This window comes from Perissodus microlepis, chromosome 17 (genome assembly GCF_051167445.1).
Source record: "Perissodus microlepis isolate ML-2025 ecotype Zambia chromosome 17, ASM5116744v1, whole genome shotgun sequence".
In the NCBI taxonomy this organism is placed as follows: domain Eukaryota; kingdom Metazoa; phylum Chordata; class Actinopteri; order Cichliformes; family Cichlidae; genus Perissodus; species Perissodus microlepis.
The window spans coordinates 35,048,922-35,075,150 of NC_140477.1; the positions used below are offsets into that span (position 1 = coordinate 35,048,922).

Sequence of the window (26,229 nt, forward strand, 5' to 3'; positions counted from 1 at the left end):
TACAACTCTTCGTTTTAAAGATTTTGAAGAATAACAACCGAGTTTATAGCAAAATGCATTGATTTTATTTGGGGTCATTTTTGACCCCACTCGTGGAAGAGTGTAGGTATTGGTAGGTTGTGCATCTAAGGGTTAACACAGCAGGATCTTAACAGTTCTTACTTGCCACTAAACACTTACCCAGCTGCAGAGTGCAATGTAACACCGCAACCGTGTCAGTTACTCAAGGGCAATCTTGTCAAGTGCTGCCAACTCAGAGCTGGTTCTTGGGGACACCATGACTTGAGCGCTGGAACCCAGCAAGCTGAAACTAGAGTGTTACCTGCGAGCAAAAAGCTGAAAAGCACTTCTTTTAAGTGCCACTGGTATCTTGTTACATTACATTATCTGATAGCCTCAAAAAAATAAGCAATGCACAGGGGATATTTGCTGCAACAGCTTATGGAAAAAAATTACACCAATGCTCTTCCACAACTAGAAACACACAGCAAACTAGAAATGCTAAACCTGCTAAAAACACAGCTATATTGCTTCTGGACTTCCCCATTTCCCTCAGCAATAGAATTATATGAGAGGCTTTCTAAAGTCATGCATACTGCATGAGTGCTAATTTTTCTCCATTTTTCTCCTTGAATATTACAAAAGAAACAATGGGACCTCACGGGGAACAGCATGGCACACTTTTTTTTTTTGCGACAAGGAAAAGGTTAGCCGGTACCACCAATCAGAATGACAGGAAGGCCTTGTATCTAGGCCACTGGGGTCAGAGGTCATTCTTCATCTGCTTTGTGTGACATGCAACAGAATGCACAAAGCACCTTTGCAAAAGAAGGAAGCAAGACTTAAATAGGAAAAAATAGTTTACCTGACAAGCTGTACATGTTGCTCCATATATTGCAAGATATAACCAGTAACCAGTGCTCAGAATAATGCTCCAGTGTGTTATATATAACCAGCTACTGTGGTCATTACTTAGTCTACCAAAAATAAATAAATAAATAAAAGTGTCATTTTCCACAGCACATATTTTGACTTGTGGTAGTAGTCACAGCACAAGTGTTCCTAATAACATTAATGATGGTTCACTTCCAGTTTCCAGAAGTGAGCCAGCCAGACCCCTGAAAACAAAGCAGCTAACAGAATTCCATCCTTATTAATTTACTTATACTTTTGCTTTTCCTATGGTGACATTTTAAAATGTCTGCCATAAAAAAGATGCATTAGTTTCCACAAATTAATCTTCAGGCTTATTATTTTAATATATTTACACTGCACATGATTATAAGTTTTGTTACTCTGTGAACAGAACGTCAGAATGAAGTTGCTTCATTATACAACCCACTCAGTCAGATAGAGAAAAAGACAAAGTTTTATTTTATTATTTTAATTTTGCAAAATCACATTTTACAATGTCCAGATTGAATTATAACAGTTAAACTTGTGTTTGATTTAATGCTATAAGGGTAATTTATGTTTAAAATGTTATAATGTCAAGCTTAGCTTAATGCTACTAACTGCAAACTGGTTAACTTTTTAGAGCACTGGAAGGCTTTGGACCCCAATAAAAGTGACAGACCAGATACTTATTACATAGTTTCTAATAAAATTCAGACAACTTTGCTCACAAACTGTCTTATGTTTGCTTGAAATCTAAACAATAACTCGACTGTCACCTTGCTAACAAACAAAAGAAACTCTGTGCTCTCATGGTCATTTAGAAGAAAATGACTAAAAGACACAAGCGATTATTTTGATAGTCGACTAGTCACCGATTATTTTTGCGATTAGTCGACTAATCAGATCATCATCCATTGGACGTACAACGTACAGCTTATTGCACCAGCAGCATCTGCTCTTATATAACTATCATTAGCTCACAGCTTTAAGTGTTTAAGGTACGTGCTAACTAAAAATAAAGACAAGATGGTAGTTTATTACATTTAAATGACATTTGCAGATTGTTTCGGTGGAGCTTAATAAACTCAGCCATCTGCTCCTTGCTATCTAAAATATAACAGGACACCGGAGTAAATTCTCGAGCATCTCACACTTCTGATAATCAGCTGTCTGCTTGATGTTTATTCAGCTGTGTAAAAACTACAACTTTAATCTCAGCCAAACCGATTTACTCAGGAACAAATAAAATACTAAAAAAAGCCAAACAATAAAATTTTTAAGTTATCTAAGTGACTTATATATGTTTAACCTGAGTAGCGAAAGACAGCGGTGGGTTTGAAAACAATTTGCCGGGAGTCCGCTGTTCTCACGGGCTCTAGTGACCTTGCCCCCGGCTAGCTATCGAGCTGGTGGGTAACAGACATCTCCGAAAACGTCTGAGCGCTTTTGAAAATATGTGGTGTCTTGATAAACTGAGCAGATTTGAGGTTTACACAGCTACATTCTCGCCTGAAAATATGTTAAACGTTTATTTTGTGACCCAGAAAGAATAATAAGAGTAACATTAAAACTAAGTAGCTGCCGCCATTGTTGGAAACTGAGCAGGGCTGCGATGGGCCACGCTATAAATTCTGGGACAGAGCTACTTCTTCTTTGGGAGTTTAACGGCAGCTGGCATCCTTGTACATGCAGTGCTGCCATCTTGTGTTTCAGTCCATTATTACACTCTTAAATCCTACTACTTATTCCTGCGTCTTTTGGGATCTCAAAGCTTCAAACGACGCGTCGACTATTAAATTAGTCGTCGACGATTTTGATAGTCGACGTAATCGTGACTAGTCGACTAATCGTGGCAGCCCTTTTGTCAAGTGTCATTTAAAACTAAACACCGTTCTGTTTCTTCCTCACTGCATACTGCAAATACAAGTAGTTCAGGCAACAAAGTAAAGCCAGCAAGGATTTGTTAGCATTAATAAACAACAGCCGAATAAATGTGGAAGTGACACAGCTACTCTCAGTTAACACTGTTAACCTTAAAGTTAAATCTCACACAGCCTGTTCAAAAGTGCTTTTATTATTAGGCTATAGCTGAAATCAAACACAGAGAACTGAGAATAAAGGTTTCCATACAATGAAATATACACAGGCAAATGACCATTTGTGCCTTTCCCCTGGCCCTTTCAATAGTTTGTATAAATATCAAGGGCAAATAGTGAGAGGTTCAACCTTGATTCCTGAAGAGTGAAATAAATTTTTCATATGTCAGTATGTTTTTACAGATGAACACTTTTCTCTTTTAAGTAAATGTCATAAATTATGTTTGCATCTTTTGTATTAGCAAATAACAAACTGAAACTAGCAGGATTCTGCTTGACCATGTTTCACACCATGGCTTATCTGTGCTGGAGCTAAAAAACAAAAAGATACATCACATAATGTACATGCAGACTTGACAAACTTGAAGGTTTTTTGTTTTTTAATTAAAAAGAGATTTGAAAATGATCACAAGTAAAAGAAAAACTTGATATCGCGCGTTTTTATGTTAAACACAATATTGTATGCTAAATCTCCTTCAGTTGTAAGGAATCCTATTGGAAGTGAAATCTCCATATTTATCAGCAGTTTTATCACAGCCTGGCGTATACTGCTGGTAATCCCAGTTTCAGCTCCACAGCTGGTACGCATTTCTCTCACCCAGTGGCCTTTCACTAGCACTTGGTATTCAAAGGGTGTCTGTTACTCTCCAAGTGGTCAATAAAGTTTGATTCATAAGGCCTGGGGCATTAACTACACATTGCTGCTTCAATTCGAATAGATGTAAATGATGGCCATAGAGCCGGCCTGATTTCCTCAGGGAGAGCATGTGGGTTGAGGCAGCGTGTGTTATAAATTATCACCTCAGTAGGTCAGAGGTCAAACATAAAGAACACCTTGCCATCACATTAAAATGCAATAACATTCTAATGGCATTCCTTCAACATAAATGTCATTTGGGCAGCATGTGTACTGGACCAGCTACTATGGTCTCTTAAGCAAGTGCATAATGCAAAATCTATTTTTAAATATTTGCACAGATCTTCATTTCACTTTATTTGGTTTAAATGTAGCCGGTAATATTCTATAATTTGCATATTCTTTTAGTAGTACAAGATTTCATTTTGTCAGTTACTAATATAAAAGATATCCAGATACTCAGATACATTTAGTTCATTTTTGCAGTACTGAATGTGAGAAACAATATTCTTATACACTCTATGTCTGCTTATGAGCCAGTGTTAACTGGACAGAAAAAAGACTAATGGGAATATACTTAGCAATTAGGACATCTGTAATAGCCTTGCCATACTTCACTAGGCTCCACAGTGGGCCATTAATATTACTGATAAATCTAATAAATGCAGTAGGGATCTATTGCTGCACATTATAGCACTTAGGGGACCTCACTGACCATTCCGCAGCTCACTAGAAGATTCCTTAGCACAGTTACAGCAACATAGTTTTATATTCATAATGTGCTTATTATTGTTGACTGCGAACCATTTAACACTATGCAGTTGTATTATTATATCAAAACATATGCAAAAGAGCAATGAATGAGCAAAAAGCAGCAACACAAAGTCAATGTAATAATGTATATAGTGATAAATTTTTTTCAAAAAGTTGACAAAGTTTGTAAAATAATGCACAACAATGCAAAAAATAATGCAAATAATACACTAATAACTTGCAAAATGTGCATTGTCATATTAGCATAAAGAAGTGTGTAGAGCCCATTGAAAAGTGTGTAACTCTGTATGAGCCCTAATGCAGAATAACTATATGACAAATACAGATCACTGTGAACACAGGGAGTGCAGAATTATTAGGCAAGTTGTATTTTTGAGGAATAATTTTATTATTGAACAACAACCATGTTCTCAATGAACCCAAAAAATTCATTAATATCAAAGCTGAATGTTTGTGGAAGTAGTTTTTAGTTTGTTTTTAGTTTGAGCTATTTTAGGGGGATATCTGTGTGTGCAGGTGACTATTACTGTGCATAATTATTAGGCAACTTAACAAAAAACAAATATATACCCATTTCAATGATTTATTTTTACCAGTGAAACCAATATAACATCTCCACATTCACAAATATACATTTCTGACATTCAAAAACAAAACAAAAACAAATCAGCGACCAATATAGCCACCTTTCTTTGCAAGGACACTCAAAAGCCTGCCATCCATGGATTCTGTCAGTGTTTTGATCTGTTCACCATCAACATTGCGTGCAGCAGCAACCACAGCCTCCCAGACACTGTTCAGAGAGGTGTACTGTTTTCCCTCCTTGTAAATCTCACATTTGATGATGGACCACAGGTTCTCAATGGGGTTCAGATCAGGTGAACAAGGAGGCCATGTCATTAGTTTTTCTTCTTTTATACCCTTTCTTGCCAGCCACGCTGTGGAGTACTTGGACGCGTGTGATGGAGCATTGTCCTGCATGAAAATCATGTTTTTCTTGAAGGATGCAGACTTCTTCCTGTACCACTGCTTGAAGAAGGTGTCTTCCAGAAACTGGCAGTAGGACTGGGAGTTGAGCTTGACTCCATCCTCAACCCGAAAAGGCCCCACAAGCTCATCTTTGATGATACCAGCCCAAACCAGTACTCCACCTCCACCTTGCTGGTGTCTGAGTCGGACTGGAGCTCTCTGCCCTTTACCAATCCAGCCACGGGCCCATCCATCTGGCCCATCAAGACTCACTCTCATGTCATCAGTCCATAAAACCTTAGAAAAACCAGTCTTGAGATATTTCTTGGCCCAGTCTTGACGTTTCAGCTTGTGTGTCTTGTTCAGTGGTGGTCGTCTTTCAGCCTTTCTTACCTTGGCCATGTCTCTGAGTATTGCACACCTTGTGCTTTTGGGCACTCCAGTGATGTTGCAGCTCTGAAATATGGCCAAACTGGTGGCAAGTGGCATCTTGGCAGCTGCACGCTTGACTTTTCTCAGTTCATGGGCAGTTATTTTGCGCCTTGGTTTTTCCACACGCTTCTTGCGACCCTGTTGACTATTTTGAATGAAACGCTTGATTGTTCGATGATCACGCTTCAGAAGCTTTGCAATTTTGAGACTGCTGCATCCCTCTGCAAGATATCTCACTATTTTTGACTTTTCTGAGCCTGTCAAGTCCTTCTTTTGACCCATTTTGCCAAAGGAAAGGAAGTTGCCTAATAATTATGCACACCTGATATAGGGTGTTGATGTCATTAGACCACACCCCTTCTCATTACAGAGATGCACATCACCTAATATGCTTAATTGGTAGTAGGCTTTCGAGCCTATACAGCTTGGAGTAAGACAACATGCATGAAGAGGATGATGTGGACAAAATACTCATTTGCCTAATAATTCTGCACTCCCTGTATGTGAATCTACTCTGACAGGCCCCACTTAATAGCATTTAGTTTACATACTTTGTTTTTAAGGCCAACAAAGTAAAGCATGTTATATTAGCGTTAAATCACAATAAGCAAGTTTTTAGCATATAAACATTTAAGTTCAAATCTTTTCCAGATGACTAAAAGAAATCTACTGTAGAAGAAGAAGTCTCAAAACTCCCTACGGAGCCAATTTGGCAAATAAGGTGCAAAAAGCCTGCAGCTAGAGTTCCAGAGGTTGACTTCATGTAAAGATACACCCACCCAGGTAAACATCCACACAACTCACTGTCAGCAACTGCTTTGATCCCTCAGTCTTGATCCATCAGACTCGCAGCTCACTGTGCACAGCTACACTTAAGAGAAGATGCAACAAGAGGCAAAAAAGAGGACGGAGGAGACAGAGAAAGTAATGCAAGTGATAAACTGTGTAAGCCAGAGGAGCTTGCCTGCCAACCTGAATGAGAAGAGCACATGAGCATGTACACAAACATCAGGAAACCTTGTTATAGATAAGGCACACTACAGATAAAATACTGACTAGTCCCGTGTAATTCTTTACCAAATTTACACCCCAAGCTTTACTTGGGTGATGAACCGCAGCTAAAACGAAAACCCCAAAAACTGCAACAATCTGCCAGATCTGTGGCATTTTTCCCGTTGTCACGGTAACTGTTGAGCACAGACAGCATGCTTGGGCGTGTGTATATTTGTGCATTCATGTTTGTGTGGCTACAGGTATCCTGGCTTTCTTTAATGGGGTAATAATATCCTGAAGGTGAAGACTGACAGAAGAAGTGGCAGCTCATTAGCTTGAGAAATGCGTGTTGTGGTGTCAATATTATATCGGTTATTTTGTTTCACAAGCTTGCCCGAGTCTGACATTTTCCTGGCACCTTGCTGTTTATTGTTCTCAGAGATCACAGACTTTTTTGTAGTGACAAGGAAATCATTCAAGAATGGCATCTGACCCTCACAGCTAAAACCCTACCTGCCAAAACATCCCTGTTAGCTTGGGATTTTAAATCATGCTGGCAAGATTACTCACATGACCAAACTAAATAATAAGGAAAAAATGCACTGGCAGTAAAAATGCAAAGCTATTAGGATACTGGCACCTGCAGGGAAGCAGCTAATCATCTGGTGTGTGAATAAAATTAATGAATAACAGAGGTAAGAGTGGAAGAGCTTTTTATGTCTTTTTTTTTAACCCATTTTGTTATTTTTTTGATTATAGTAACATCTAGAAAGGGAAAAATGTCCCCACAAAAACCAATAATACTATTAGCTGCGCAGAGTAAAATATAGCCTCATAAATCATTTGCATTAACTTTAAATTCAGTGACCTGAATTTGCACAAATCACCAGATTTGTTTCTATTTTCTTTTACCTTTCTTTGCCTGGATATAAAACAACTGTTGCACTGCTATGGAATAAACTAATGAACATGCAAGCAGGTTGGTTTGCTCTGAGCCAGCTAGCTTAGAGAACTAGAGCTATGACTGAAAGTCTGGCTGGTGAACTTAGGAATTAGCTTGCCAGCTGCAGAAGTGGCAAATGACTAGTTAGCCATCTGCACCACCATTATCAGCAAGCTTAGCTGTTGCGCAATGGTTTCCCATTTTGTGGTGTGAGCAGGCCTTTGGTTAGTGTGGACATACAATGTTGTCAGTCTGCTGCATGTTATTTGTTTATAAGTGCTTCTGGTGAGTGCCTTTTACGTTGTCAATCTCCTGTCAAAGACAGCTTTTTTTCTCCTTGAAGCCTTTTTGGTATAGGTTAAATCCTCCTGATCTTTTAATGAGAAGGTCACTTGTGCTTTTAATACATCAACACTCAACAATTATATTTATATGCTGGAATGGGCAAGCAGAACACTTTTGTGGCTACACCATTGCAAAATAAACACCCCTGTGGCCCTCTGTGTTTTCAACTTAAGAGGTCATAAAATACCTATGTTATTTACAGAAGCCTCCCGACTACATTCAGAAGCTTGCTCATGATTTTATTTATAGCTCGAATTCCCTTATCACTGTGGTCTCTGAGGCTGTTTCCAGTTACTTCATATATAGTACATTGATTAGTCATATCATTTGAAAATACCAGTAAAACACAACATGTAAGATATCCAAGAGAACACTGCACCAAGCTTTTCACCAAGCAAGTCAAATTTATGATTAAAATGGCTGAGGCTTAAATATTAATGCAGGAAATACAACACTTCAAAAAATACAGTTTAATTAAATCCATTTTAATGTCATATAAATTCACATGTAATCCAATGAAATCTAAAAAAAAAAAAAACAGCTTTTTTTCTCTGTTAACTGTTAAAAGAAATCCAAAATAAACTTTGCCCAGTTTCCCTTTATTGACTCACTGTATTCATTAACTCCATTCTCTGAAAAATCCACTCTCACCACAAGAATCTGACATCAGTTTATAGATAAATAATCTGTGTCACACCGTCTCCAGGCAGTCTTTGACCCTAGCCCCATCAGTTCCTTCCTTCTGTCTGGCTCAACCCATAGCACCACTGGCATCATGTTGTTCCTGCTCTCCCTGCCTGGGCTCGTCTGACAGAGAGGATGACATGCAAGGAAAAAAAATAGCTTTTCCACTCCTCCTTTCATCTACATACAAGCTGCATTACCACCCAATTACACTTAGATTACATTAATGTGCTTTCACCCAGCCAAGCTTCCTCTGTGTGCGCCAAACCCATTCTCCACCCTCTGCGATGCCTGCGCAGAGCATTATGGTGGCGCGTAATCTTGTGCTATTGTGTCGGGATTAACGTCAAATCTCATTATAGCGGTGGTGGATCATGGAAGACAGAAGGAGCGAGGAGAGGAGGGGTCGTCTTTTTTCATTTTAAGTATAAAAGAAGAAGAGAGATTATAGCAGGACTATTAACAATTAGGCACTGTGGTATTTTAGATGTTGATTCATAATAGACAAGAATTTGTCATCAAACACACACACACACACACACACACACTGAGTCAACTCAACAGATATCAAGAGGTCAAAATGAAGTACCGTGCCACAACACAACTAAATGAACCATAAACAACTGAAGCATCCTCCTTCAGCTTGCCACACCCTGCCCCCCATCCCCTTCAGCTTTGCATGCTTGCAGTTCATAAACTTCTCTTTTATAACCAATAGATTTGTGAAGGTTGTAATTGTGTAAGTGATATACAGCAGTACCGGCTCAGTTTAAAAGACCACCTCACAAAGTGATGTTGAGGGGAGAGCCTGTCCCTATTAAATAAAACAGATTGTCAAGCTAATTTACATGGGGACCGAAATTGCATTTCAAAGCATATGCACCATTTTTAAGAGGATAGAGTATTTCCTTGCAGATACACAATTTTAATTCCTTCGTGTCACATGCCAAACATTCTAAAGACACACACAGAGTGTGAAAAGAATCCCATATTCTCATGCACACATGCTCACGCACATTCCCCCTCCCCCAGCAGTGCACCATGCTGGTTGTGAGCCTCAGGAGCCCCAATAAATCACATGGAGGCCCCAGAAGAAATGAGGGATAACAGCACAACAGTGTTACAAACATTGATTGCCGAATGCCTCATCTTTTTATATTCACAGCAAGGCAGGGGTGCTGAAGGGGAAGGACAGCTTAAGAAAGCTTGTGGGGCAGAGGGGTGTCAACACTCGCTATATGCGCCGAAGGTCATTGGAATTTATTTTATTCAGTTATTTCTGTAATGGCAACGAGATTCTGTTATCAACCTAGGGGGGATTTTCAGAAAGAACATTTAAAGATGGAAATTAATAAATCAAATGAACATGCTGAGATACTCTGGGTCATCATAGGGCAGCATCAATATTTCCAGGATCTTACATGAAAAAAGCCCCATCTTTGTGAATGTGTTGCACGAAAGATCAAAACCCTCCCACAGCTCAAGTGTCGCCATATAGATTTCAAAGTCACACATGAACGTCGCATAGAGTGGGGGAAATAAGTATTTGATCCCCTGCTGAATTTTAAGTTTGATCACTTACAAAGAAATGAACAGCCTCTAATCTTTATGGTAGTTTCTTTTTCATGAAGAGAGGAAACATGTCAACCAAAAATCCAGAAAAAAGTTCTATATTTGATTTGCATGTCACTGAATGAACTAAGTATTTGATCCCCAAGCAAACCATAACCGAGTACAAAAACCTTTCTTGTAGTCGGACACCAGGTTTGCACACATCTCAGGAGGGATTCTGGCCCACTCCTCTTTAAATCCTTTAGGTTTCTTGGCAGCTGCAGCTTTAGCTCCCTCCACTCAGAGTCATTGATCTCTGAACAACAGAATAAAATTCTGGTCTGTTTAGATTTATTTCTGTCCCTAAAACATAAAAATGCAAAATGTTTCAGCATAAACAGGCTATCAGGAAAGACCTTCCTGGGGAAAGAGAAGGCATCAGACAACAGAATGAGATGTCAACACTCCAACTAGAGGACTTCTTGATCAAGCTTGCAAATAGTAATGAACAACAAGGTATGCAGAAAGGGCTAAAAAGGGCTGAGAGAAAAACTGCCAGGGATGAAAACATATTCCTGAATAACCAAGTGCAGGACGTGAAGATTAAATTTGAGGCTCAAATAGCTTAGGAGGAAAAACTTAGGTCTGCACAAAAAGAAAAACAAGACTTTATAAAAAACAATCAGATTCTTCAGGAAGATCTTGGGGCCTTAAATACGAAGCTTAAAGATGCAAAAGAACCTGAGGATGAATATATAAGAAAGTTAGAACAGACAAGAAAACCTTGAATCAGCAAAGCAGTGTGAAGTCTCAAAGCAAAATCAGCTGGTAGATAAATGTAAAACAAAACAGGAAGACAACCAAACCTTAAACCAATGCAGCATGAATCTCCAGAAGGAAGTCCAGCAGCTGACAGAAAAACCACACGGATCATGAGGGTGTGGATCTAGTTCACAGAACTGGAAGCCGAAAACAGGCCAGGCTGGAGCAAAATGCGAAAGAACAATATAAAAATGCAAAACTGTGGCTCCTCAACACATTCTAGGAAATTAAAGATCAGGTGGAAAACATTTACTGAGAATCTGAAGAGGTCCATGATGACCTTGGGCGACTCAAAGATTTAGGCAGCAAATATGAAGAAATCAAATCAGTTAACGAGACCCTTAACCACAAGAGTTGTGCTCTTCACAAAAACATCGAGGGGCTCCAAAATGAGCTTCATAAACGTAAAAACACAGAGGACAGAGATACAAACAATCAAGCAAAAAAAACCACAAAGGTGGCATGTAGATTATTTTTTATTGTTATTCTTTTAATGTGCATTCAGTTCTTGTAGTAGATATGTGTGTTTGACTTACAGTGACTGGTACTGCTTAGCTAAAATGAATCCAAGGTTTTGAGGGGGGGGGGTTGTGCTTGGGTTTGCTGATTTTTCAGTCGTGGTACAGCTGTCGTTAAGAGCTTCTTCACCTCGAACTACTTTACAAATTAGAAAGTGAGGAAAGCTACCAGAAAATAGACTACAGGTGAAAATAGATAGATTTAAACAGCAACGTGTTAGCAGCAGTGTGTTACACTCTACCGGGACTAAAATCAAAAAGATGATAATTAGGCGGTAGAAATATTCATCCAGGTAGCTCCTCAACCAGTTTCTTCCCTGACAAGGGTGGAGCACATGCAGAAGTCTACACATAAGCCACGGCATGTCGCTTGGTGTGTCACACTCTGCCCACAATCCTGTGTGGAGGGAGGGGTGAGGCGTGGTGATGGAGGGGAAATGGGAGAGGACCCTTCAAGTCTCCAGCATTCCATTAGCCATTCTGTGATGTACTGCTCCACTACCTAGATTCTTCCCCCCCCCCCCACACACACACACACACAAATGGGAGACTGGTTTCTCTGCCTCCTCTCTACACCCTCCCCCATCCTACTGCCTCTCCTCTTCATCCTCCTCCTTCACACACCTCACACCCTCCGTCAGTCACCATCCATCACACAAGTCCTCCACAGATGCGCTTGCAAATAGCACCCACACACACACACACACACACACACACACACACACACACACAGAGCTCACACTCAGTCCTATGGCCACATACACACAACAACAAGCACCCTACCAAAAGACTCACTCTTTCACTCCTCACAGGCTGGTCCAGACACACACTCCTGCAACAGCTCTCAGCGTAACACTCTCCCTCGTTTTCACTCAAACATAATCTCGACCCTACTCTCGCACATGTACGCACACGCCAAGCCACCATCTCTCTCATCTGTGGCAGTGAGAGGCTCCCAAACCAAAAACCTCCACGGCTGGAGGGAAACAAACCCAATTAGGACACAATTAGCATCATCAGATCTACCTGTGAGACAGAGCCTCACACACATGCTGGCACAACAAAGCGGCATACGGGATGGGGCGGAGGAGGTGGGTGTGAGGGGTTTGTGGAGGAAGGAAAAAAAAACCAATGCTCACTCACTCCCTGCTGCCTTTAAAGGCTGCTGCTAATTTCCCCTGCCTTTCTGATCACTGCAGAAAAAGAGCAACACTAATGAGCCTCACTCCTTTCAATGAATCAGTAGTACAGCACACCAGATAACACTACTTCAAGAAAAAAAAAGGTGAAAATGCCAAAACTCTGAAAAGTTGTGTACATAGAAAAGGACATGATGTGTTGTCCAAGTCACACTGATCAACAAGTTTGAAGCCAAAGACAGAATCAAATGAACGGCTCACCTTTAAATCTCCTGCCATGAACTACTTTAAAGGAGGACTCAACTCTATAAATATTCCCCTGCAGGATCCTGCTCCATGTGTTACATATCCAAACCTGCCTGCAGCAACAAGAATAAGAAAATCCTTTCTCTAGATTCCAAGTACACCTTGTTAACCCTTTTATCCAGGATGCTAACTCCTCTCCAGTGTGAGTGCGGTGCATGAGAGAGAAAGAGGACAGAGTGGTACTGTAATAGTAGTAGAATGAGGCAGGAGGACGAAGCGAATGAGGCAGGAGGGATGCTGGTGGCTCACGTCATGATAGAAGTAGTAATCTGGCGTGCTCCCGATCAGCCAGGGAATCCAGCCACCGGAGGAGAAGAAGAAGACGATGAAGAAGAAAAGGAGGAGGAGGAGAGGGGAATGAAGGCAGGCAGCAGTGAACGAGTGGAGGATGCGAGCTCCCTCCCTCCCCTCACACTACTGAGTATCTCTCTCTCCTACACACACTCCTACCCCCCGCCCTGCTACAGATTGCATTGCACTGATGAAATTTTAATGGTTCTTTTAGGAAGAATAATGAACATGCTAGTCCCTGGAGTTGTGTGTATGTGTGTGTAAAGGGGGGGGGGGGGGGGGGGGGGGGGGGCTTACTACACACACCTACAGAGGCATGCAACAAACGTGCACATGTGCAAAGACACAGCGTGCTTTTCCTCCTTATTCTTCTTCTCTCTTTTTACGCACTCTTTTTCTCTGTCTCTCACACACACAGAGTGATCCTGCATAGATTCACTTACCCTCTTCATTCTTTTACACACCACATTCAGAAATACACACACACACACACACACACACACACACACACACATGCCATCCAGACTTATATTCAACAACATCAAATACTGCTGCTGACAGGAAGACACACACACACTCACTCACTTACATAGCAAAGAGAAGATTGGGATGGGGGAGTAGACAGTGAGAGATCCAACCCATCCTTAAAATGCTCTCTTGGTATACACTGTCATCCACACACACACACATATTCACACACAGGCACACACCCCAATGAAGTGGAACAAAGAGCACAGAGGCAGCATGCGGAGGCACCGGGAACTCCACGTCATGAAGAAAGTGAATCTTTAAAGTGTACTCAGTTTACTGCTGCTGGAGTGTATGTTAGAGCACAGTTAATAAGTCACTAATAAAAAAAATATCCAAATTGTTAATCAAAAGATTAACAATTACCACAAGAAAATTACGTATGACACATCCATATAAAGGAAGTGCTTCATTTAATTGCTGAAAACTCTACTTTGAAAGCTCAATCACTCTCTGGACTATATAAATCTTCATAAACTCATTAATTACGAAGGCATTAATAGAATTATTACAAATGTAGAGCTATGGTTAACTTTTAGGGCCCCAAAAAGCCAGAATAAATGCTAAATGGAATGCTCTGACACTGATGGATGCATTGCGGGCCAATTGGATTTGAGTATCTTGCTCATGGATGCTTTTAATATAAACAAAGAAGTTACATACTGACCGGCCTTCTGAGACTTACCTGCCAAAAATGAACCCACATGCTGATTTCAGACAGAGGCTGCGGTTTAATGGTAATGAATAACATGTTAAACAGTCGGAAAAAAGGTTTCCTTAAAGAGTAAAGTTCAGGGGGGAAATGCAGCTATTGTTGTCATCGTGACTGTATGGGAGTGGTGTGCTTGGATTTGTCTCACAGTGGCAGCACAAAGCAGCCCACTGCTTGTCACAGTCAGCAGGTCTTTTTAAAACATTTTTTTCTTAAAATTTTGTTGGTGTCTGGAGGGATGTTTTTGAGCTGCATCCCATCTGGTTCAAACCAATAGGACAAAAAAAAAGAAAGAACCCAAACCAACACACATCTCTGTGATACGGTAATATTTGTTCTTCTGACAAGCACAAAGGCTGAAGACTGAGAAAAAAAACTAAACTGAATTTATTAGGTGTCATTTTCTCTCCCACACTCGTTCTCTGGAAACCACTTGTGCTGAATTAAACAGGATCAACTGGTGGACTTGCCATATAATATGATCTGTACATCTACAGTCAACATCACAGAGATACTCTGACCAAAACGCTAATTACTTCTAGATCTCCGTGTCTATGCCATTCTTCGTCACCTGACTTCCAGAGTAAGATCACCATATCATTCAGAGCATTCCTGCCACTGCTGTGTTCGTCAGGTCCGACCCATTTACTCCCTCCTGAATAAATGGGTCGGACCTCCTCTCTTCTTAAAGCAGAGAGAGAGCATGCAATGTGTAAAAAGAAAAGAAGAAGAAGAAATAAGTAATGCTGGGTACGTTATGTTTTGATCACATTTAATGGATGTAATAATGTTTTCATTACTTTAGCATGAGCCTCGTAGACTCCTAGGGTAAAAGAAAGGGAGATAAAGCTTAACAGATGCTTGCTAGCACAGGCTTACTCGGTTTATTTGTCTTAAAGTTTGCTAACATCTTAATAGTTTAAATAAGTGTGATTTTCCTCTTTTCTTTTCTAAGAATTTTTACTAAGATTAACTCGTATATGCTATAACAAGAAGCACTAAGAGAGCAAAAACTTCTGCCAAGGCAGCACACTCTCGGGCCAGTATTAGCATTGCATTTTGGTTTTTTTTGCTCTTTTAAAATTTGCTTAAAGAAGTTTGTAGCGCAGTAAAAATAAAATACATTTTATGAAAGTTTGACTTTGATCTTGAAGAAGAGGTCAGAGGTCAGAGTAATGTGATATTTAGAATCCATATGTATCACATATGCCTACATGCTGTCAATAGAAACAATCACAGTAGGAAACACAGTTTTCAAAATATCTCTATATAGCGTTATTGTCACTTTGACCATCAGATCAATCCATTGACTTTGAAGGAGAGGTCAGAGGTCAGATGTGACATGATGTTTTAAATCTTTACACTGTATATGTTGTCAACACACACCACACTTTTAAGAGTCACACTTTCTAGGTTATAAGGCTTTTTGTCTATTTTCAACCATTCACTCATTGAGCTGACCTTATTGACCTCAGTGGATGTAAGCCACATTTGAATGGATTATTACCATGACCCCACTCTACACTCCTACAAAGCTTTATTAGAGTTCATTCAAAACATTATGAGCAACTGTGTTCACAGAATGAATCATACGCACGCACACAAACAAAAACATAACTTCCTAGGCGGAGGTAATGAGCTGTTTAAAGAATACTACAGTTCAGCATTATTCTCCTTGTAGTACTCAACACAGCTGCTGTAGCACAAGAGTAAATCATTGGACATTTAAAAACATGATGTGTACATGAAAGAACATAAGAAATCCACACAATCCATAAAAAATAACAACCATGAGTCAGGTTGGTATATACACCAGTCTAAAATGCCAGTCCTAGATTCTGTAACACACAAAATTGAATGCACAACAGCCCTCCTGCGCTGTAATCCAACAGGTTACAAGAGCTGAGTTAAGACAGGAGACAGATTAGCGCAACACTACAAAGTGTTGGCCCTACTATGAATCCTGTGGCTCCTTCACTTTTGCCCCTTTGCACCACAGATCACCATTCATCACAGGGAGCAGCAGTGCAATAAAAAGAGCTTAAAATAACAAGAAACTAAATGGAATTTGTCACAATTTATCCATTGAGCTCAAAAACACATATGCAATTACCATTTCAGCTTAAACACAGTTTTCTTTGCACATAGAATACAAGAATAAAAAGACTGGAAAGCTAGCAGTCTACCACAGTACCAATTCCTCATAACACATGATGTACTGCAGATCCCAGGTGTGACTTTTTCAGCCATATCTACTTTCCTGCAGACTGCTACCTTTTGCAGTTCCCAGCCCCTGCGCAAACCCCCCCCAAATCCCATCAGGATTGTAACGCGACTTGACCGCAAGTTTACCTGATGCAGCAAGACGTAAGACAATGCTGAGCACAAATAGATTTCAACAATGTTTCTGGAGAAAAACAAGCAATAAACTTTGAATCAACTCTCTTTAGCTGTGGAAACTGTCCTCATTCTACATATTCCTCATCAACCTGCTGCATCCTACCTCCGCACTCCATTCCTGGAAAAATCCAATTACCTTTGAGGATTATACCCATCTATGCCCCAAAAAACAGAGCTGAAAAAGCAACCCTAATTTAAATGCCCAGCTCTGATGCCATGTTTTGTTCCCCTCCAACGCGCCAATTCCCCGGAGACAAAGTTTTCCCTCAGTTTCACCGAATGGAATGTGCTTCTCAGTCTCACAGACCCGCAAAGCCACTTGAAAGTATTTCTTGTGTTTTTTTCTGAAATGACACGATGCTTGAGAACCGGAGAGACAACAAGTCTGTTGAGTCTTAGAGGATGTTTGAGGTCTGTCAATAATGATGGGAATACCAGTGGGAGACAGCTTGAAAAGCACTTTAGCAGCCCAGCAGGGGGTTTGATGAGAACAGTCGTTATGCATGACGTGTGAATTGTTCTCTATCCTGGGATACAAAAACAGCAGCTCACAAGGTTAAAGCAGTCTGGAGACTAGGTAGGCTTCACTACAGCTGCAAGATTTACAATAGTGACACCTGAGCAATAGGCCGACGTCATATGTTAACGTTTGGAGGAAAGCGAAGAATAGGGAGCACAGGGGTGTCAAACATAAGGCCGGTGGACCAAAAACCAGCCCACAATGTAAAGAAGAGCCTACATTTAGGACTTTTAAGTGTATTTTCACAAGTTGTACAGTTGTTTCTACTGATAAAAACATCCCATGGCTATTCATACTAAATCAAAGTCATTCAGTAATAGATCAACAATTAAACCACAGAAAAAAACTTCCTGTTTTTTCATTACTAGTTCAAATCATTACTATATTTTGTGGGTTTTCTGTTTGTTTTTTATTTATTAATTTTCTAATGGGTCCACAATAATCACAATTTCAGAAAATAGACATTTACTTTGAAATAACCAAAGTTTTCTGTTCCATAATTGCATTTTCTGTAATTTTACACGTTTATTTCTTGCAGTTTATACCTGTAGAATCATGTTTTTTTCATTTACTAGAGCAGCATTTTTCTGGAAGTGGAAGTGCTGTTGAATTTGCACTTCTTTTTCTAAAACAAAGATATTTAATTGATTAAATGTAGGTAAACGTCTTTACGCTGATAGAAAAGGGAGTTTCACCGATCATACTGGGCATACAGGCTCCAGTGTTCCTTGTTGTTCCTGTTCCTCTAAGACTGAAAAAAAATAGAAGGTTGTATGAAATGTTTTTTTTAGACGATCATAATAAATGTCCATTTTAAATTACAGAAGAACAAAGTCAAATATTTACTCGGAAAAATCCCCTCTTACTCACCTTCATAGCATATGAATGGATGCCTAGAAGGTGGTAAATAAGTATAAAAAGTTAATGGGATGCTTTAAAGAGTGATGTAAAGGTTAGGCAAGTTTTAAATGAACTTTAAAATTCAAAACCCCAGATACAGTTCAAAAATATAAATAAATAAATCTTCACTGCAGACCAGACGGACAGCATACCTGGTGAGCAGGGTATGATCGATGTGAAAAAAAAAAAGAAGAAGCCCAAATCCAATTAACAGGTTGTTACCGAAGTGACCTTTCCCTTCATTATCACTTTCAGGCATCCCCTGGCTTCCCAGTTTAGTGGCCATAATGGAAGACATTTAAAGAGTCGCCAAACTGAAATTGGTTATGGCTGAGCTGAGGTGTGTGTGTTCAAAGATAAGGGTTTCCATAACTACAGGGAGTGCAGAATTATTAGGCAAATGAGTATTTTGTCCACTTCATCCTCTTCATGCATGTTGTCTTACTCCAAGCTGTATAGGCTCGAAAGCCTACTACCAATTAAGCATATTAGGTGATGTGCATCGCTGTAATGAGAAGGGGTGTGGTCTAATGACATCAACACCCTATATCAGGTGTGCATAATTATTAGGCAACGTCCTTTCCTTTGGCAAAATGGGTCAAAAGAAGGACTTGACAGGCTCAGAAAAGTCAAAAATAGTGAGATATCTTGCAGAGGGATGCAGCAGTCTCAAAATTGCAAAGCTTCTGAAGCGTGATCATCGAACAATCAAGCGTTTCATTCAAAATAGTCAACAGGGTCGCAAGAAGCGTGTGGAAAAACCAAGGCGCAAAATAACTGCCCATGAACTGAGAAAAGTCAAGCGTGCAGCTGCCAAGATGCCACTTGCCACCAGTTTGGCCATATTTCAGAGCTGCAACATCACTGGAGTGCCCAAAAGCACAAGGTGTGCAATACTCAGAGACATGGCCAAGGTAAGAAAGGCTGAAAGACGACCACCACTGAACAAGACACACAAGCTGAAACGTCAAGACTGGGCCAAGAAATATCTCAAGACTGGTTTTTCTAAGGTTTTATGGACTGATGACATGAGAGTGAGTCTTGATGGGCCAGATGGATGGGCCCGTGGCTGGATTGGTAAAGGGCAGAGAGCTCCAGTCCGACTCAGACGCCAGCAAGGTGGAGGTGGAGTACTGGTTTGGGCTGGTATCATCAAAGATGAGCTTGTGGGGCCTTTTCGGGTTGAGGATGGAGTCAAGCTCAACTCCCAGTCCTACTGCCAGTTTCTGGAAGACACCTTCTTCAAGCAGCGGTACAGGAAGAAGTCTGCATCCTTCAAGAAAAACATGATTTTCATGCAGGACAATGCTCCATCACACGCGTCCAAGTACTCCACAGCGTGGCTGGCAAGAAAGGGTATAAAAGAAGAAAAACTAATGACATGGCCTCCTTGTTCACCTGATCTGAACCCCATTGAGAACCTGTGGTCCATCATCAAATGTGAGATTTACAAGGAGGGAAAACAGTACACCTCTCTGAACAGTGTCTGGGAGGCTGTGGTTGCTGCTGCACGCAATGTTGATGGTGAACAGATCAAAACACTGACAGAATCCATGGATGGCAGGCTTTTGAGTGTCCTTGCAAAGAAAGGTGGCTATATTGGTCGCTGATTTGTTTTTGTTTTGTTTTTGAATGTCAGAAATGTATATTTGTGAATGTGGAGATGTTATATTGGTTTCACTGGTAAAAATAAATCATTGAAATGGGTATATATTTGTTTTTTGTTAAGTTGCCTAATAATTATGCACAGTAATAGTCACCTGCACACACAGATATCCCCCTAAAATAGCTAAAACTAAAAACAAACTAAAAACTACTTCCAAAAACATTCAGCTTTGCTATTAATGAGTTTTTTGGGTTCATTGAGAACATGGTTGTTGTTCAATAATAAAATTATTCCTCAAAAATACAACTTGCCTAATAATTCTGCACTCCCTGTAAGAGAAATATATGAGGGTTTTCCTGAAGGAAAATTAACGACATTAGTGTCACAGCACTTCCGCCTCCCTTTTGCTCCCTCTCCGGGTGCCCAGGTGCAGTTTGGTTTTATACTATCTCATTTACGAGGGATCGTAATGGGTGGGCGAGGCTCAAAACAAACAGGAGGCCAATTAAATGTAAGGGCTTCCTGGGTGAGTCGCCAGTAACAGGGCCAACAACTCGTTTCACGTATTTTCAGAGGGGGAACGTTGGATCTGATGTCCTAAATGTTTAGTTAAAAAAATTTTCATATATTTTGAGTTGTGGTGGATAATATGGATATGACACTTTATTACGGTACACTCAGATGTTTATATAAATCATATTATAATAAGTTTACTTGCAAATCGATTTAGAAGTTATTCATGACTATGGTTGTTAGTTTCAAATGACTGTACATGACCAGAGCATTTTCATTCCCAATGCATAACATGCCGACGATTTGTCATGGCCCGAGGCGCGTCATCCTAACGCGAAAGGTACCCTTCCATGTCCTTATGAAGCTCCGGATTCTTAAAGCGAATGGAAAGGCTTTCTATTTCTTTTTTGTTGCTTTGCGGCTTTCTATTGCAGCCCTAACATTAATCATAACCTTACATTTATAGATTCTTTCCAACCCCCTCTCGTGCCTCGGAATGCGTAACATACAGACGGGTTGGGCGCCCAAAAGCATAACATAGATTTGTCGCATAGCGTCGGTATGTTACGTTTTGGGATAAAAACGTGTAGTCATGACAGAAACAAATACTGAAAAAATCCAATGAATTGGTGTAAAGAAAACATTACATCTATTATCCTACAACTATACTGATATTAAATTAATCATCCACAATCTCTAAAGCTTGAGCAAAATGGTCATAAATCGAAGACCTATTGTAATATATTGTGACAATTACTATCCACTCTGCAATTCTTCTTTACTATTTATTTGCTCAATTTATCACATTGTTTGGTTATGCCTCGTGCAAAATGCCTTCAGAAACTATACAAAACCTTTGCACACATTAGCTAGTTCTAACTACTGTAGCTTAGCTACAAATACCTGCCTTCAAAGGGTTAGCTGAGACCACAATAATGCCAAAAGGAGAGCCAATATCAGGCTTAAAATAAAATCAGTGTGTAAAACTACAGTATAGTGCATTGTTTTAAAATAAGGGAACTTTGCATATGTATATATATTTTTACCAGTTTTTTAACCACACATTGAATTTTACCGTTTACTATTTATGGAAACCTTTGTTAAAATAATGTGCTGGCAGAAAATTATTGGAACATTTTCCATTTTATCACAGAACGTTTTCATAAAATACTTTATTTAAGTAGCCAGAAATCCATCAGTTCACTAGGGTTGGGATTTTCTTTCCTAATTAATTTATTTCAGATTTCTCACTGTTTAAGGGGAACTGCTAATTCCCAGTGGGGTCCAAATGGTCGGCGCTCTCACAACTTTGAGGTTAAAGGCTAGAAAAGCAATGTTGACCCCAATATCAGTCAAGGGATACCAATTCAATGGCACTTAATTCTTATGGAAATCTGAAATAGATCGATCTACACAAATAAGTTGTCTTTGTGAAATTTTAATTTGCCTTGGAAAAGGGTCAAACAACAATACAGAGCGCAGCAGCAGCAGTCTGCGTGGCTTTTGACAAAGAAGATAAGAATAATGAATAGAAACACATTATCTATCCACCATGGTCTAGTGATGTGTCAGTCGCGAACGAAATGGCTCTTAGAGCCGGATCTTTGACGTGAACGACACGAGCCGGCTCCTTATCGCGAGCCGTGGGTTTTTTTTTTCTTTCTCTCACCCTCTCTCTCACACTTTTTTTCCGCTTCACTCTGCATGCGAGCCTTGTGCTTTGCGCTGGGAAGAGGGGGGAGGGGCGGTAGTTACACTCGCAGTAGCACAGGAACAGAGCAGGAGGGAGAGAGAGAGAAAGAGAGTGAGGGACAACAACGTCACATTAGAAAGGTATAGTGATCATCCACAACTATTTTCAGTTGCAGATGATAAAGGATTCAGAAAGTTTATTCATGCAGGCCCATATGACAGAGAATATGCATCTTCTTTTTGTTTTCATATTTTAATTTATATTTAATTGTGTTGTGGTTTGCAGTGTTTTGTGTTGTTTCACTTTAAATTTGTAAAAGGAAGAAGCTGAAAATTTAAATAGTTAAAAGTTGAAATGTAAATAGTTGGTTTTTGTATTATATGATTTATTTATTACATTTTATGTGGAGTGAATAAATAAAAGTATATTTACAGTGGCCCCTAGAGACAAAACACGTAAAAACTCAGAAGCACATAAAAACTCAAAACACGTACAAAACACAACAGAAGTGCTCCAGGATGCTAGGCGCAGTGTTGAGCTTTTGTTACCTAGTGGCTACACAAGCCAGCAAGTACCAACGACCGGCTTTTGGTGTGTGGTAGTAACAGGTAAATTAACTTTTTTTAAAATAATTTGAATATATATGAGTGCTTGTGTATAAATACACAAACAATACACATGTGCTTTCAATTGTGTAATTTAAGTGATCTAGGTCAGCGGTCTCCAACCTTTTTTGCGCCACGGACCGGTTTATGCCCGACAATATTTTCACGGACCGGCCTCAGTTTTGTACTGTGTAATGGCCATTAAGATAACTGCAGGAGCTAAAAATGCCGCGATTGTCAGCCATTTTGTCAGGAAACCTGCTCAAGTATATGTATAGTAAGCACTTTAGTATTTCGGTTTATTATTTAGTGTTTTTCTTCCACCATGTGACATTTAGCAGTACAGAATGTGAAACGTTTCTGCTCATTTTGACTGCAATAAACTACTGCATGAGAGACGCAAGTCATAATCACTCTCGTGATTCTTTTCCCCCTGTTTTCAGGGGTGTAACACTTGCAAAAATTCATAACATGAGAATGAGTTTTACACACTCAGCACCTGTTATCTCGATCTCTACCCCATCTCGGCCCATTATCTTGGATACTTTCTCTCCTGTTTCACTACCTGAGCTGGTAAAATTAGTGAATTCAGTAAAAGCATCCTCCTGTTCACTTGACATTGTACCTGCATCATTATTCAAAAATGTCTTCCAGTCTATTGGCCCATGTGTGCTCACTTTAATCAACTCTTCACTGGCATCTGGTATAGTTCCGGTTTATTTTAAAAACGCTGCTATTCTCCCACTTTTAAAAAAACCTCAGCTAGACCCCTCTCTTTGGAGCAGCTACAGACCTATCTCTAAGTTACCGTTAATTGCTAAGCTTCTAGAAAAGGTTGTGGCTAAGCAACTTATGGCAGCTCTAGATAAACATGGCCTTTACGATAAGTTTCAGTCCGGTTTTCATCGATTTCACTCCTCTTCTTAGGGTCTCAAGTGATATCTTGATGAATAATGATGCAGGAAAATGCTCTGTTCTACTCATGTTGGACCTCACATCAGCTTTCGACACAGTTGACCATCACATCCTCATTGAAAGGCTAAAAAATTGGGTTGGTGTATCTGGAACTGCATTAGAGTGGTTCTCCTCTTATCTCCATCACTGATCCTTTTCTGTGGCAGTCTCCGATTTTAGGTCATCCTCTACCTCCCTTACTTATGGTGTCCCTCAAGGGTCCCCATATGGAAAAGAAATAGTAAAAACTTATATGATTTACTCATGAAAGTGGCCACTTTCTCATTACTTTCATATATTGTTTTAGTAAGTATCCAAAACATACAAGTTTCATTATATAATTTTTCAAGGGATCTTATATCTGTTTTCACTCTTGTATGCTTTTCATACAAGTTTCACACAAGACAGATACAAACTTTATAAGATTTATATATATCTTTTCCATATGGGTCAGTTTTGGGGCCTTTATTCTTTTTAATATAGCTTCTCCCCCTCCAGCATATAATGGGCTCTTTTGAGGACATTTCTTATCACAGTTATGCTGATGATATTCAGTTGTACGTTTCTTTTATGCCCGAGGATTTATCTAAGCTTCAGCGTCTGAATGATTGCTTAGATTTGATCAAACGTTGGATGGCTGCAAATTTCCTCCAACTCAACGAGGGGAAAACCGAAGTCCTCGTATGCGCCCCTGATAGATTTTTATCGCAGATAGTGAAAGCCCTTGGTCCTCTCTCACTCTATGTTAAATCCTCTATCAGGAATTTAGGTGTCACCTTTGACTTGAGTCTCACATTGGATGGGCATGTGAAATCTCTGGTCCGGTCTTGTTTCTATCATTTAAGAAATGTGGCTAAGCTAAGCCCGATGTTATCTCGCTCTGAACTGGAGATTGCTATACATGCATTTATTTCGTCACGCTTGGATTATTGTAATTCGCTGTTTATGTGTCTAAGCAAAGGTTCTCTGGATCGTCTGCAGGTTGTGCAAAACGCTGCAGCTAGGCTTTTGACAAAATCCTCCAAGTACTCACATGTGACACCGTTATTATCTCAGTTACACTGGCTTCCTGTTGAATTTAGAGTCAATTTTAAGATCCTGGTCTTGACCTACAGAGCTGTGCACGGACTGGCACCAGCCTACATCTTTGATCTGCTACAGCCCTATGTCCCTAGCAGGTCTTTGAGGTCATCTGATCAGGGCTTACTTGCTTTAAAAAATACTAAGAGGAGGTCTGATAGAGCTTTTGCCACTGTGGCCCCGAGACTGTGGAACTCTCTCCCCCAAACATTAAGAACTGTGGACTCAGTAGCTGTTTTTAAAAAACAACTCAAAACTCACCTTTTTAAAACTGCTTTTGGTTAATTTTTTGCCTGTTTTATTTTCTCTTTTTAAATCTTTTTATGACTTGTAATCTTATGTGCAGCACTTTGTGATTCTGTCTTGAAAGGTGCTATATAAATAAAAATGTATTTATTTATATATTGAGGTTCCTGCTTTATTTTTAAATGACTCACCTTGATTTACTCTTGTTCATTACACACTTTTGCTTTCTGACATACATGTATCTAACTCACCCCACGACATGCACCGAGTTACAGGCTTGCTTTACCATCAAGCTTCTTAGCCAGCCTTTCAGTGTATATTCTTTCTGTTCTAATTTGACTTTTCGCCTGTTTTATGCCTCTTGCTTTGCCCTTCCCATTGTGGGCTGACTCTGTCTAACGAGGCCTGCCACACACCCTGTACTATATAACACTATTTATGAAAGGAAGAGGAATTACAACCTTTCCTTTGCTAAAGTTTTGGAAAGGAGCGTTTCAAAAAACAAATGGCAACTAATTCACAGTGACTTTTTCTGTGATTATCAATGAAACTGCAAATGTGGAGGAGAGAAAAAAAAGCATCTTTATTAGAATAATAAAACATTTACAACAAGCACAAAATGGCTTAATAGCTTGCTGGATATATTATTCAGGTCTCTGTACATTTTTGCTCGGGTGGAGTCAAGATGCCCCATATGGCTTTGGCATAAAACAGGTAGCATCATAACTCCAGGGCAATTTAGCACAGTACTGTAGATAAACAGAGAACGGTATACTGCCTGGAAAACGACAGACACTGGCATCTTCATAGCCTTCCATTAAGACTCATCTGGGTGGAAAAGCCGCCGAGGACAGATTTCACCCTCCAACAGTCTCCAGGTTAACGTCGATATTAGATTTCATGGATGAAACAGATGCCACGCAAACCCAAATGTGCGTGCCAGTGTGTGTGCACTCATGTCATTTGGTATTCAGAACGCAGTACACCCACCACAGGCTTGTCACTGAGATCCCTCTGGAATAGGCAACTGAAACTAGAGCAACTTGGGAAATTCTTTGAAATTCCACTTTAATCT

At 39.8% G+C, this 26,229-nt stretch overlaps 1 protein-coding gene across 2 annotated transcripts in view; it reads right to left on the reverse strand.

Moving 5' to 3' along the window:
- The window catches only part of nav3 (neuron navigator 3), a 402,370-nt gene that overhangs the window by 285,694 nt on the left and 90,447 nt on the right, over positions 1-26,229 (reverse strand). The window contains exon 1 of one of the 2 annotated variants that reach the window (XM_084911104.1): positions 13,062-13,469. The exons of the other annotated variant lie outside the window; for it this stretch is intronic. The gene's annotated coding sequence lies outside the window, so the exon portion shown is untranslated. Of the gene's footprint in view, positions 1-13,061; positions 13,470-26,229 lie in introns of those variants that run through there. 2 annotated transcript variants of the gene reach the window in all.